The sequence below is a fragment of the Stigmatopora argus genome, chromosome 2 (genome assembly GCF_051989625.1).
Source record: "Stigmatopora argus isolate UIUO_Sarg chromosome 2, RoL_Sarg_1.0, whole genome shotgun sequence".
Lineage (NCBI taxonomy): Eukaryota > Metazoa > Chordata > Actinopteri > Syngnathiformes > Syngnathidae > Stigmatopora > Stigmatopora argus.
In genome coordinates, this window is record NC_135388.1 from 7,185,879 (window position 1) to 7,200,627 (window position 14,749).

The 14,749-nt window shown below is 39.3% G+C and overlaps 1 protein-coding gene across 2 annotated transcripts in view; it reads right to left on the reverse strand.

Annotated features, from left to right (window-relative positions):
• The window catches only part of LOC144066788 (semaphorin-4B-like), a 73,250-nt gene that overhangs the window by 34,685 nt on the left and 23,816 nt on the right, over positions 1-14,749 (reverse strand). The window contains exon 1 of one of the 2 annotated variants that reach the window (XM_077590122.1): positions 9,276-9,422. The exons of the other annotated variant lie outside the window; for it this stretch is intronic. The gene's annotated coding sequence lies outside the window, so the exon portion shown is untranslated. Of the gene's footprint in view, positions 1-9,275; positions 9,423-14,749 lie in introns of those variants that run through there. 2 annotated transcript variants of the gene reach the window in all.

Consider the following 14,749-nt stretch of genomic DNA (forward strand, 5'->3'; position numbering starts at 1 on the left):
CGATAGACGGCCAATTAAATTTGACCGGCTGCTGATCACTAATGTTAATGGCGGGGAATATTTAAAAATAGTGAGTTATCACTATAAAATATAAACACATAGTTTCCCATAGTTGTCCTAACTCTTTGTTGGACCCCCACCTTAGATTCAAACCCGACCTATACAACAGTTCTTCCCATGTATCATCCACTTGGGAATTGAGACAGGTGGGCATTGAACAGGTGGGGGCGATGGAGACAGAGGGATCCTGCAGACGTCTCCCTGACTCCTAAATAAATCAGCGGCGGGTTAAAAATAAACTGCAACTCCTCCTTGTCGCAGTCAGGCTAGTCGGCAATTGACTGCGACGAAACGCATCAAGGCTGGCGACTTTCCGCGTCAAAGCGTGACTCAGCGAATCTGGCGGAAAAAAAAAACGAGGTCGAACGCAATGACATCAGAGGGGATAAAAAACGCGAGTTTGCAACGCACCTTTTACACAATTGATGTCAGTGTAGGTGGAAATGCTCAACTTCTACCCATCCTGGATTTGAACCATGAACCTTTGTCATCAGTACTGCCTTCAATATGAGAATATTTCCCAGTTTGAAAACAGCATTTCATGACCATAATTCCAATCCTTTTCCATGGAAAATGTAAAAACTAACGTGATACTGAACATACCAGTGTGGGAAACACAATTAAAAGGAACAACATTCTCCTGAATTGAATTACTACCATTTCTACCATCAATTCATCATTTGTGTTGTAAAGTACATGCATATAAATCATTTTTACGTACCCAGTACACCATAAACATAAGATTATAATCTTAGACGATGCGCATATTTGTTGCAGCTGGTTGCACCAGACCAAGATTGCACGATGAGGAAGGATATAAATATCTATTTTGTTGTATTTTATCAGAAACCAAGAATGAACATAGATTAAAGTAACAATAGTAAAACCGAAAACAGGAGACGAGATAGGCATCTGTTAACATAACAATTTGTCAGATAACTATAGCCCAAAAAAAACAAAACATACCAGACTGTCTTTGGTCAGAATAAAAAAAATAATATATCAGTCGCAGTTGCAAACCCAAATCAAGTACGGAAAATTGCGATTTATAATCCAGAAAATACGGTATATACACATTTATGACTGGATAAGGATGTTCACATTTTCCCTTAATGTCAACTTCAGCTCTTTTAAGAGTATAATAACTGAAAAAAACTGTGTGGAGTTTGAATGTTCTCCCTGGGCTTGGGTGGGTTTTCTCTGGGTACTCTGATTGCTTCCTACATCTAAAAAAACATGCATAGTAGGCTGATTAAACACTAAATTGTCCCTAGGCACGAGTGTGAACGTTTATGGTTATCAGTCTTATTGTGCCCTGTGATTGGTCACCCGCCTGGCGCCCATAGATGGCTGGGATAGGCTCCAGCACCCCCACGAGCCTTGATAAGAGGTCCGGAAAATGGATTCCAATTTGAAAAGAACCCTCAAGTCTACTATATTATCGCAACGCTGATTTGCATTGATTTAAATCCAGCTCAATATTGCAGAGCAGTCGACGTTTATTTTCATCGAGTGTCAGCGGAAAGAAGTGCTTTAAGGAAAGTTCGGGGGTCCAACATCTCCCCACTGATCTGCAGTTAACTTCAAAGTGTAGGAGCTCATTTTTCCATAAAAAAAGGGCAAAGTATAATGAATAGGCAGCGTTCCCTAATTTCCCAAAGTCCATCGCCCGCCCGCCCGCCACTTGACCAAGGCATCTCTTCCACAAACTGCTGCACACTTAGTGGCAAATCCCTTTATGGCATTTAAAAATGGCCGCTATTAGTCTCTAACCGGGAGAAAAGCAGATTAAACTAATCTCCTTTGTTTACTCGGCGGCCAAACGGCTTTGTGCGTTTAACACGAAGACCCGTTTTAAGTAGCGTGACATGACAGAAAGAGTTTGAAAAAGGCCAAACAATTCCATGAGATGCCTTCTTCCGTTCAAGTACGGTTGTCAGCTAACATCATTTTCTACAAGACAGCGGTTTTTGAGTTGTGAGTTGTCACATTATCAGTTTTTATGGACATTAGAATAAGACCCACAAAATCAACGGTACACGGTCGATTGGTCACCGATCTTTTGGTCGCCGGTCTTTTGGTCGCCCGGAAGGTAAGTGATAATTACCATTTAAATCGTTGCTCAAATTCCCTAAATACAAACTGTGAATTACTATTTAGTCATACTTAATGCCCTATTAATTATTAGGCTAAAGAAAAGCTCCAAATTTCCCGGACTTTTATTGTTTTTTGTTGGAGAACTTGTTAAGACCCTCACTGACGTAGCTTCTTAAAGGGACAACGATGTACATACAAACTCTTCTACACTCACACGTTGGCTCAGTGAAACTGCTCATGGCCATTGTTGGCTTTTATTGATGCGTAGACCGTGTTGTTTTACCTTGTTTTGTCGCCGGTCTTTTGGTCGCCGGTCTTCTGGTCGCCGGTCTTTTGGTCGCCCGTTGTCACGGTCAGGGCGACCAAAAGTCCGCGACCAAAAGGCCGCGACCAAAAGACCAGCGACCAAAAGACCGGCGACCAAAAGACCGGCGACCAAAAGACCGGCGACCAAAAGACCGGCGACCAATCGACCGCACATGAAATCAACACCCAATGGCTCCAATGACTCTGGGACCCATTAAAAAAATATCTTAATTGGCAGTCATTGTTTTTGAGTAAAAAAACCCCATTAACACATTCAAATAAAAGCCTCAAATCTTTGCCTCTTCACATCCTTAACAATTCAACAACAAAAAATCAAACCTCAGCTGTTTACACTTTCTACCAAAACCTAGTTTTCACCAAAAAGTTAACAGAGCAAGCAGCTTGAAGCATTTCCACACAATTTCTCCAAATCTGATTTGTGAGCAAATGTTATTTACTATTTCAATTTTTTTAAGTTAACAATTAAGGCACGACAAAAAAGAGAGAACACTCTCAATGAGATCAATTAAACCCTGAATGCTGACACTGAACTAACCTTCCAACGTGACTCCAAATCCCTCATTAAGCCACGCCCCTTAACTCATTCCCTGCCACTGACAGAGATAGACATCAAATCCATTTGAACCAGATCATGTTTCGCAACCACCTGTGAGTTAAAGGCTAACATTCAATGCACAAATACAGTTTTAAGTTTTTTTTTTTGCATTATTTTTTATTGTAAATCAAGGTTTCTATATTTCTAGCTTCCTAGTAGCATCCATGTGGACGTCAGAGCCAGACTGTCATTGTTTCTAAACAGTTCCCTTTATAAACAAGTTGAATCTTGTTGTTTACAAGCTTAGATGACGCAGTTGATGGTGATCCACCTACACGATTCGAGTAGAGCACGCCATCAAAGAAACTCACGCAATTACACAACGAGGACTTCATGAGGTCACCGTGCTGATTACACCACATGGAGGCTGAGTAAAGCAGAGCGCCAATCAAATGATTTTAAGTTGGTGTGTGTGGAAGAGGGGGACGTGGGGCATGGGCGGGGGTTCATTCAATCCCTGCAGTTTCATGATTGTGAAGACTCATTTCGTTACCAGATTTGACAAGTCAGACAAAAGGTTTCCAAAGGGCACTCTGCCTGCGTCACTACATTACTGTACATCTGCACAAATCTAAGCCACTATTCTGATTAGTGTTGCGACGATACTTGTGATGTGGATTTTTCAGGATCGATTCCGGTTATTAGTAGTTAAAGGAATCAATATTTGGAACGGATATTCATTTACAGTCAGTGTAAAATTGGTGTAAAAATAAAATAAATCCAATTCATTCATTCTTTTTCTGAACTGCTTTTTCCCCACTAGGATCGCAGGGGGTGCCGGAGCCCATCCCAGCTTGGTGGCCAGCCAATCGCAGGGCACGAAGAGACAAGTGACCGTTCATGCTCACACTCATAACTAGGAGAAATTTACATTGTCCAACCAGCCTACCCTGCATGTTTTTGGAATGTGGGAGGAAACTGGAGTACCCGGAGAAAAGCCACGTAAGCTCGGGGAGAACATGCAAAACCCACACAGGTAGACCGACCTGCATTTGAACCCAGCACCCCAGAACTGTGAGGCCGATGTGCTAATCCACTCAGCCCACCTTAAATCAAAGAATAATGAAATAAATATTAAAAACAATAAAAATAAAAATAATTTAAATGGTCTTATTTCAGAAAACAGGGTCGAACCAAACCACGGTAGAATATATTGGCTTTGGAAGGAGGAAAAACGGGAAAAAAGTAGGCTAGTAAAGTTATTAGCACGTGCGCTAAGCTACCATACTAACGTGGGATGGCAATGATTGTTCCCTCAACATTATATGTTTGACCAAGGCATAATAGATTTTTTTTAAATGTAAGTGAGTAAGTAATAGAAATTATTTTGTATATTTAAAAAAATGTGAAAAAAATGATGCATTTCATAGCAACTGATTCTCCTCTACTTTGTTTTCTATTGGTCCTTCTATTTTGTGTTTGGTACTGATAAAGGAAGTCATAAGTCTCTGCTGGTGAGTCCCTGATGAATCCCACAAATATTAAACAGAAATGATGAAGCCAGTCATCTTAAACCGTGAAATTGAGCCTAATAAGCTTTTTTTGTGGTTGTGTTTTCTACTAATTGAGTAGCATCTGCCCTTGTGTATTCCTTCCTCGAAATCACAGCTGCTGGAGCACAAAACCGTGGCAGTGTTTTGCGATAGAAAACAGCGGAGGGCAAACTCAGTGGATCTTTGTCAAAACACACTCGGAGCCAGCTGTTTTTCATCGCAAAGTGAGAGTTTTATCTTTTCCCTGCACTACTTTCAAAACAGAGATGTAAAAAAAAAAAGAGAAAGAAAGGAATTTCTCTCTGGAAAGAGAGAGAGAGATGCTTGTTGCATAATACATTTTCAACTGAGCTTGCTTCAAATTGATACTGGCATGTCTGTGAAACTAATACCTTACTTAAACGCCGCTGTCTTTATATATATATACACAATCTGGGTAAGATTCTAACCAGACTCAATGCTTCACCTTCTCTGGGAGGTTTATTGAATACAAGAAATCTAAATATCACTGTCAAAAACGGAGAGGCAAACAAGGCATTCAAGGTAGGTAAAAAGTGAGATGAAGCTTTCCTGGCCTGCATTTGAAAGAAGAAGAAAAAAAATCAGCAGGTGGTGCTGAATATGAACAGCAACACAAAATTTGACTTTGACAAACGCATCGAGAGGGGGTAGTCAATGCAAATTGGGAACATTCAACACGAAAGTCCTTGCGGAAAGCAAGACTTTGAACATTTTGCTGTTTAAATGAACTTCCTGAAGAACAAAAAAGCCCCAACACTCATTTGGATAAGTACCATTGTCAAGTAATGAAATATGCGCCATCTGTTGATCATCTCAGTTTTCTAAATAATCAATGATGAACACAAAATTCATGGATCTGAACCGAGAGATGCTTTGAATTCAAAATATTTAACACGACAAGGACGAACCTAAAAAAATACAAACCATCTGAAAACGAGATTATTTCTATACATTTGCGGGCAAATTTTTACAATACAAATTAAATGACAGTCGCTCCTTAGCCGGTAACCGGTCAAATAGCCTATATGGCCCCATATGGCTTTTTAGCCGGTAAGAATTCTGTGTGGGGTAAATAGTAAGAAACTACGGCTACGGAGCCACTGCCTAAATAATAGTCATTAAATCCCTATTCACCTAATGTTAAAATCTATCAATTGGCAATAACACATCAAATTTCAATAAGATTGGTTGATTGGTTTAGAAAATATCCTATTCACTCAATGTTAAATAATAGGTTACCGGCTAAATAGCCCGATGGGACTATTTGACCGGTTACCGGCTAAGGAGCCACTGCCAAATTAAATAGGGGACAGGATTAAGATCACCAACATCCTGCACAACCATTAGAAATGAGAAAACTAATCCTATGTTAATCAGGTTTTTTTCTAAATTTAGTGTTTACATTCACTTTGATTGACCAAAAAAGCTTTGTCTTTGTATTTGACTGGTATGTGGGTAGATTTATAATATCCAGAGAGGCGAATGTGAGGAAAATTTGACTTATATTTGAGAGTTGTTTCTTGCCAAATGCCACATGTTGCGAAAACATTTGCTATTAGAAACATTTGGAATTAAGGTGAGTCATGATCAATGTTCCCTCTAAGCAATTGCGCAGTACTCTCGTCTTCTCTGCGCACAGCAAATCATATGGAGCGCACAAAATAAAATCCCTTTTTTTTTGCTGTGAGGACGACGCGCGAACCACTCATCCGCCGGGCCGCCCATTCATAGATATGAATCATTACATTTTATTATTACTAAATTATGTGTAGTAGACATGCACCTGTTTATGGCAGGTGTGATACTGGTGTGTGCCCATAGCGAGCAATGATAATGTTGCTCACACCGGTAATCAGTGTGCTCAGGGAGGTTGTCTTTCTGGCCAGACAAACACAAAATTAGAGGGAACATTGGTCATGATGGTACCGCTTCAAGAAATACTCTGTTAAAGTTAAAAGATGCTCTGTTACTATCATTAGTATCTAAAGAAGTAATCCGACTCAGGAAACGTGATTGCCTAGTGGTTTGATTTATAGCAACCGAACAGCTTAATGGTACTAAAAACACTTCTGGATGGGATCTGATCCTGCAACCAAATCCAAATAGTACCTGGTACTTCAAAAATAGCCGTATCGGGTACGCATAACAAAGCTGACTATCGAATGAGGACTCACTAACGTCTATAGCGGTCAATGAATTAAGTGAGTGGGCTACAGAGGGAAGTCGGAAGAACAAAGTGAATTTTGGGGGTTGATTAAAAGCAATGAACATCTCATCTCTCCACTCTGGTCTCCACATGCTGACCATTCTTCTGCGGAGTGGCGGGTGGAGCCAACATGTTTGTTTGGAGTGTTTGAATGTGCGTGTGATTGTGTGGGTGGGTTAGTTAGGTTTGTGCGCATGTGGGTATTTTGCAGCTTAAAGGGAGAAGGACGCGGAAGAGGAGGAGGGGGCTTTAAGTGTTTCAAGGAAAAATACTTCCTGCACATTTTGGTTTACAGTAAAAGCGGGGAGGATGAGTGTTCGGGCTCATTGATAGGCAGGCTATTGCGCAGGACAAAAGGTCATGTGAAGGTCTGATTCCATCTTTCTGCTCTGTGCGATGTCACAATCAGCGACTCGTCAGCTTGATTAAGGCCGCAAAGCAGTTTCTTGTTTTTTAGATGAGGAAAAAGTGAAGGTTGTGATAAGATAGGACGCAAGAGGAGACGAGAGTCACTTTCAAATTGGATGTGGGATTGTGTGCGTATACTTTGGGGCATATACTAACTATGTCAAGGTTGTGTATCATCTTTTTTTCATTTTGGTAACTCTTTGGTTCTTCATTTTGGCGTGCCACCTAAGTGATGTGGCAGGTTGCATTTGGCACCGAGGGCAGAGGTTCGACTCCTGTGATTTAGGGTCCTTAATGGGCCTAACATGCATGTTTTCGGTATGTGAAGGGGAGTCGTGGCACGAGAATGACGAAAACACGTAAACTCCACTAAACAAGATTTGCACTTTGCATGCCAGGCCACTAGTTGGCAATGTGATGTTATAAAATACTATACAATACTTTTTTTTTTTAAACATGTCATAGCCAAACATTTGTTTTTGAAAAGATTGCCCCTACTTTAGCCCAGAAACTCTTCAACAGAAACAACCATTGCACAATTCAATGTAAAGCTTTCACTTCTGCTCTTCAAAACAGCCATGTTTTACAAATGAACGTCCAAAATGTAGCTTCATTCAAACGTTATAGTCCTCCCTTAAGCCTTTGTAAAATCAATATTCTGAATGTATGATCAGTACGTGGGAAAAATCCAATTATGACATCATTTGCTTTTTGATTTTTTTTTGTGCAGCTCTTGTTTTGCTGTATTTTGTTACCTTTGCACTGCTATTTTCTACATCTCTTTGTGTACACAAGGGCGGCTTAGCCTGTGAATTTCACTCTGGATCAATAAAGTGTCTCTTTGCTATCGGTTTGCCAATCAATTTAATGGATTTGGTGCTCACGGGTAGTCCATTTAAATATATTTTTTAGGATTTTTATATTACAGGAGGTTTCTGTTGACATTTTTGGCATGATTTGACAACAGAAATCATTGCGCAATGTTTGCAAATGATCTGTATACGTTGTATAATCCATCATATTTCTTCCTGCCACATAAAAGCGCCACTTCTTTGTTGACCAATCAACGGTTAATAGTTTGTAAAGTCCATTTTCAAACAAACAGTGTTTGATTTGGACTTGATCCAGATTGCTGGTCTTTAATTTGGACTTGGTCTTTGATCTGGACTTGATCCAGATTTTTGGTCTTTGATCTGGACTTGATCCAGATTTTTAGTCTTTGATCTGGACTTGATCCAGATTTTTAGTCTTTGATCTGGACTTGATCCAGATTTTTAGTCTTTGATCTGGACTTGATCCAGATTTTTGGTCTTTGATCTGGACTTGATCCAGATTTTTGGTCTTTGATCTGGACTTGATCCAGATTTTTGGTCTTTGATCTGGACTTGATCCAGATTTTTGGTCTTTGATCTGGACTTGATCCAGATTTTTAGTCTTTGATCTGGACTTGATCCAGATTTTTAGTCTTTGATCTGGACTTGATCCAGAATTTTGGTCTTTGATCTGGACTTGATCCAGATTTTTGGTCTGAACAGGCACATGACCGATGGATGCTTCAAGTGCAAAACAGATTGTTCTACCGATACCAAATTGGAAGACGATATATTAACATTAACTGCTGCAATGTTCAAGCAAGTACAATTTGAATATAATTAAGATTCTGAAGACACATGCAAATTCTAAAATGCTGGCCATTAAACTGTGCTAAAAATTGCACCGAGTTGAATCATTTTTAGTTGGAAGCCCAACTCAGATGCTCTGAATTCAGTGTGATTTGAATCAGAACTTTGGTGAGTTTGCTCATCAACATTATCGACATTTAACCGGAATAAATAAAACTCAATAATTATTTTTAGTCCGCTTTTCCAAACTATTTTTAAATTGTGACTTAGTCAACACTAACCAAGTTTGCAAACCTCTAGTCGGAATGAGCAAACCAAAATAGACATAAACGACGATTGAATTGCTTCAATTGAAATAAATATAGTAAAAAGAAAAAAAAACATCTCTGCAGGCTTTAGAACAGTTCCACGCACACATTGGGGAAAACAAATGTAATGCTACTTACCATTCCTGACTTGTAAATGTAGCTAAAGACTTTCCGCACATAAAATCAAGATCACAAAGGAGTAAAAAGTAAAAGGATAAAAAGTTTAAATCCAGCAAACGGATCGCATTGACGTGTCGCTCCAGGCAAGTCCAGTAGGCGTGTGTGTGTGTGTGTAGTTGCGAGTAAATGTGTGTTTTCACCGAGGCTGCAAAACTTTAAGCTCCGCCCACAAGCACGCTGTCTGCCTACTGTGACGTCACGCGTCACTGGACTATTACTACAAAGTAAAGCAAAATATCTAAAATAGCGTTACATTTAGTAATATCAATTATTACTGTTTTTGAAACCGAAGATTTAAAAAAAAATACCATTATGAATCTATATTTTATTGATAGGTTTGAGCCTCTTAACTCATTAACTGCCATTGAAAATGATGGACCTTAAAGTGTAAATTGGTCATTAATGTGTTTACATTTTTATTTAGTCAATTATTTTATCCAATAATATTTTTTTAGGAAGATTTTAAAAATAAATATTCTTTTTGATATAGATTTGTTTCATCTAATGCACTGTGTCAAAGTGGCGGCCCGGGGGCCCAATCTGGCCCGCCGCATCATTTTGTGTGGCCCGGGAAAGTAAATCACGCGTGCCGACTTTCTGTTTTAGGATCAAATTAAAATGAAGAGTATAGATGTATATTAAATTTCCTGATTTCCCCCCTTTTAAATCAATAATTGTAATTTTTTAATCCATTTTTTCTGTGTTTTTAGTTCAAAAATCATTTTGTAAAATCCAAAAATATATTTAAAAAAAAGCTAAAATAAACATTGTTTTTTATCTATAAAAAAACGGAATATTCAGGGATTTTAATCCAGTTCTTTTAATCCATTTATTTAAAAAAATCTAAATATTATATCTAAAATGGTCCGTCCGGCCCACATGAAACCGAGTTGACGCTAACGCGGCCCGCGAATCAACCCGAGTCTGACACCCCTGATTTAATGGAGCTGTATTTTTTTGTAGAATATTATTGATTAAACCCTTGATCCTTGTGAAGATCAACTTAAAATAAATGAATTATTGATTAAAAAGGGGGAAAAAACATACTGCTAGTTTGTTACCCTCTAATTTTGGTTTTAAATAGTAAATGTTGTTTCATTTTTTGGTAGAGGAACTCACGACAATATTAATTTACCATGACCGCCCATTTAATTCAAATTGTATACAAATATACAGTTATTAAAGTATCTTTAATCTTTCCTGATTTCCGTCTTTTCCGTATTTTCACAGTTCAGAGCTCGAGAGTTCAATCCCCATGATCTCTCTGAGCTTACGTGGGTTTTCTCCGGGTACTCTGGTTTCCCCCAAAAAACATACATGCTAGGCTAATTGTATGCTAAAATGTCCCTAGATATGGGGTCATTTGTCTCATGGTACTCTGCGGTTTGTTGGCTATAGTTGGCTGGGATAAGCTCCAGCACCCCCTGATTGTCAATATAAATTGCTTGGTTTAAGACGTGCTTGCTGTCTTCTACTTTTCTCTGCGCCCGAGTTGAACAATGAAGTAGAGCCGCGAGCGTCCGGCACAAAGAGCTTTACGGGGGATTATGGGCAAAGGCAAAGACTTGAACACGGGCGGCCGGACGCAGCCATTCATGTAATCTCCTTTCACTGCCGCAAAAAAGACTAAAATGTCACGTTGCGCTTGTCACACCGCAGTCATCTCCCGCACGCTTTGATACTCGGAAAGCGCCACCGCTTAAAACAAAAACATTTTGTCTTTTGGCTTTGATGGAAAGGCCATGACAAATATTTTTCCCGAAAGTGGAATGAATGAAAGGTGTTTTTTATGTGGGTGGAAAAAAAACCCACTATAAAATACAGTTTGTGCTCATTATGGAGTATATGCGTAAGATTTAGGATGTAAAACTGGCTTGGAAACTGATTTCTGTTCATTTTTGGGTCTAACAAATTGGTGGACTAAATAATCTTTTTATTTTTACTTTTTTAAATGCCTCAAAATCATTGAACTGAACTATGAGTCTTCAAAACCAGTCCAAGTGGATTTAATTTGTATGGCTGTCCAGGGCAGCAAAAACATTTTATCTTTGAAATCGGTCTCACTCCGCTTAATTTCCCTCGCCACGTTGACGGCTACATACGCTATTTCGCAAACCCTAACGTGTGGATTCTTTGAAAAAAAAGACTCAATCAATAATAATCAACACTGTGACAACGCCAGTTGTCCTTCATCTTTATCACAATCCACGTCCTCTGCTTTTGGCAGAGGAGGCGTCGTTGTGTAGCACATGGCTTTTAAATCTGCCGCCGCGCTCCAATAATGTTCCCCATTGTCAGGACACACGAACGCAGCGCCGACTACACTGAAGCCATTCATATCCAGGTCAGATTTGATTGGGGTTAAATACACGACAAGCTCGCTTTGCCGCACCCGATTTACTGATGTGTTGTTCATCAATGTCATGATGGCGAATCAAGATACTGACATACAACAAAGCGCTTGACGTGACGGAGCCGAGCGCCTGATAAACTTTGACCCCGGCGAGCCAGGCAGCAGACAGACCATCAATTAAAAGAACTTGACTTATTTGACTTTGTTGCTTATTCTTTACCTCCCACATTCCCAAAGTGTGCCTGGTCGGTTAACTAAACACTTTAAATCAGGGGTGTCAAACTCAGTTGGGTTGACGGGTCACATTAATGACAACGATGGCAGGTGGGCCGGACCATTTTATTCTTGGCCCAAAATGTGAACTTACTTGCCGCCATTGACATTCATTGGCCCCTTCCCAGTCAAAATGGATTGGACATCGAGCGCCATCAATGGCACTGAAAGATGAACATCCGGTACCCGGACATTTCGTCGCCGGACACTTCGTCGCCAGACACTTCGTCGCCAGACAGTTTTTCGACCGGAAATTTCGTTGACGGACAATTCGTCGCCGGACAATTCGTCGCCAGACAGTTATAATAACAGACGAACTTAGGGTTTCATTAAGAGGGGAGAGATTTGTTTTAGTCGAAGAGGAAGATATCGTTTTAATGGCAATTGACACTAATCTCGATTTATTGGCAAAAAGTATGCACTGGTATAGAGTTGATGGTTGTCAGCTGCACTATCGAACGTACCGTCGCAAAACCAGTGTACACTTTTTGGCAATAAATCGAGATTAGTGTTAGTTGCCATTAAAACGATATCTTCCTCTTCGACTAAAACAAATCTCTCCCCTCTTAACAAAACCCTAAGTTCGTCTGTTATTATAACTGTCCGGCGACGAATTGTCCGTCGACGAAATGTCCGGCCGACGAACTGTCTGGCGTCGAATTGGCCGTCGACGAAATGTCCGGTCACGGAGCATCCACAGCCAGTTTAAGTCAATTGGACATTAATTTTTCACTTTCGTTTTAGGCTACTCACTGATCACTTCCTGTAAATTTTGCATCATTTCCTATTGATTTTGAGCGACTTTCTGGGATGCTATCATTTGTTTGTCAATTCCTGCTGATTTTGGGGCATTTCCCAGAGACTTCCTGTTGGTTTTGGCATTTCAAGTTTCCCTAGCAACTAATTGGCCGCCATTGACGGCATGGGCGGAAGAAAAAAACAATTTCACTGCGGATAGGAAATTGAGCAAAGCGCATTATAGTGCACACACTTGATCTTACAACTCACAAACATGATTTTGGGGCGCCCTTATCCCCAAAAAATGAAAGCATTTAATTCTGTGTGTAAAGTGTGAGTGGATGTTTGGCTAGAAACACAATTTATTGCAAATTTATCGCAATGTTAACTTCAAAACGGATGGATTGAAACGCCTTAAAAAGTGAGAGAGGGGCTTTACGGATATCATCTGGTCAATTTCAAGCATGTTGGTATCAATCATAGTCGAAGCAATTAGAAATGCCCTGGGGCAGAATTCCCAAGGGTAATAAGGAGGCTTTTATTTGGGATAGGGAAGGAGAGATTTTCAGAATAATTGCCAAATGTCTTCATAAGGATGGAATTAAATCATCATTAAACAGTGATATTAAATCATTTGTGTGGATGTTGTTTTTGTCGGATATTTTTAGTATCTTATTAAAGACATTTTAGAAGTAAGTGTCATGCTAATAAGAAACTTAGTGGATAGGGTGAAAAATATTGTTATCAATTAACTAATAACTTGATTATATGTTGCGAATGATGAAAAAACATTTTTGTTATTGTTGTTTTTGTGCTAAAAGGAAATATTTCTAGTTGTTATTCAATAGATTTTTCTATGAGAGATAATTTTTGTTTGTTTAGTTATTATCTTGTATTTGGGGGATATTTTGCACTTATTTAGTTTAGTTAACTTTTAAGATTTCTTTTTTTGTTCATAATGTCATCTTTAAAAAGTAGGGGGATAAAAAAAAATGTAAAAGGGATTGGAGTTTGTTCAAAATAAAAAAAAACTTCGAAAGATGATTTATTTGAAGAAGAAAAAAGGAAATAACCATTTTAATTGGTTATAACGTCTTTTTTATTATCAAAATTAGCGTTTTTATTTTTTTTTAAATACGTAATTTGTTGCTTAATAGCTCCTGATCCAAAGTTGCAGCCGCCCAATGATCAATTCCTTACAAAGCCAAATATACTATACATGGAATTCAAACCTTCGAACCTTGATACTGTGAGGCGCACTCCCCACTAAACTGACTGACCTCAGATTCCCTCAAATCTCAAACATTCTTTAATCATGGTTTGGTTGTACCACGGCAGGGGGATCACACTTAAATGAAGTTTATTGGCGTGCAGATGTCACGCGGTCAGCGAACAAAGAGCGAAAAATAAAACGATGACCCAACGCCATCTGGCAGCGGCTCGCCCGCCGATGCCAAACTAGCAGCCCTTCGTCTCCAACCCGCAATAAAGACAATATCTGGCCCGTTGGGACATGTGGCATTAATATGAATTATCTCCATCTTGATACGTTTATGCCCCGAAGACCGGAGGGACGTGACGTCAAACACGTGGGCGCTCTAATGAGACCGTGACGAATACATTACGTTATTTTAGCTTGGCTTTTCTTTTTGTTCCTACTCTCTTTGCAGCTTTGTAGCCTGGGTATGGGGTCAGAGGTCAAGGTCTTACACAGCTGCAAACTAGGAGGATTGTGGGGGTGGGTGTAGGGAGGCCTGAAAGCCTACAGGCATTGAATGGATGTCTTTTGAAGTATGCAGACCAATTAGATAAATTTTAATCGTTATGTTTTTTTTTTTTGTGACATTTTCAAACTCATCTTTTGGTGTCAAAGGTATTTTTGCGAAAGGTCACATTGTTATTATAGTTTTCTTTTGAGGGCTTCCATAATCCAGACTTTCATATATGATGAAATTACAATTTTAATCTTGTAATATTACAATGTAAGACTTCATTCTTGTAATACTGCGACTTTATTCTTCCATTTTTTTTGTATTTTCATCCTATTTTTTCTTTCTTTCTTTGTTTG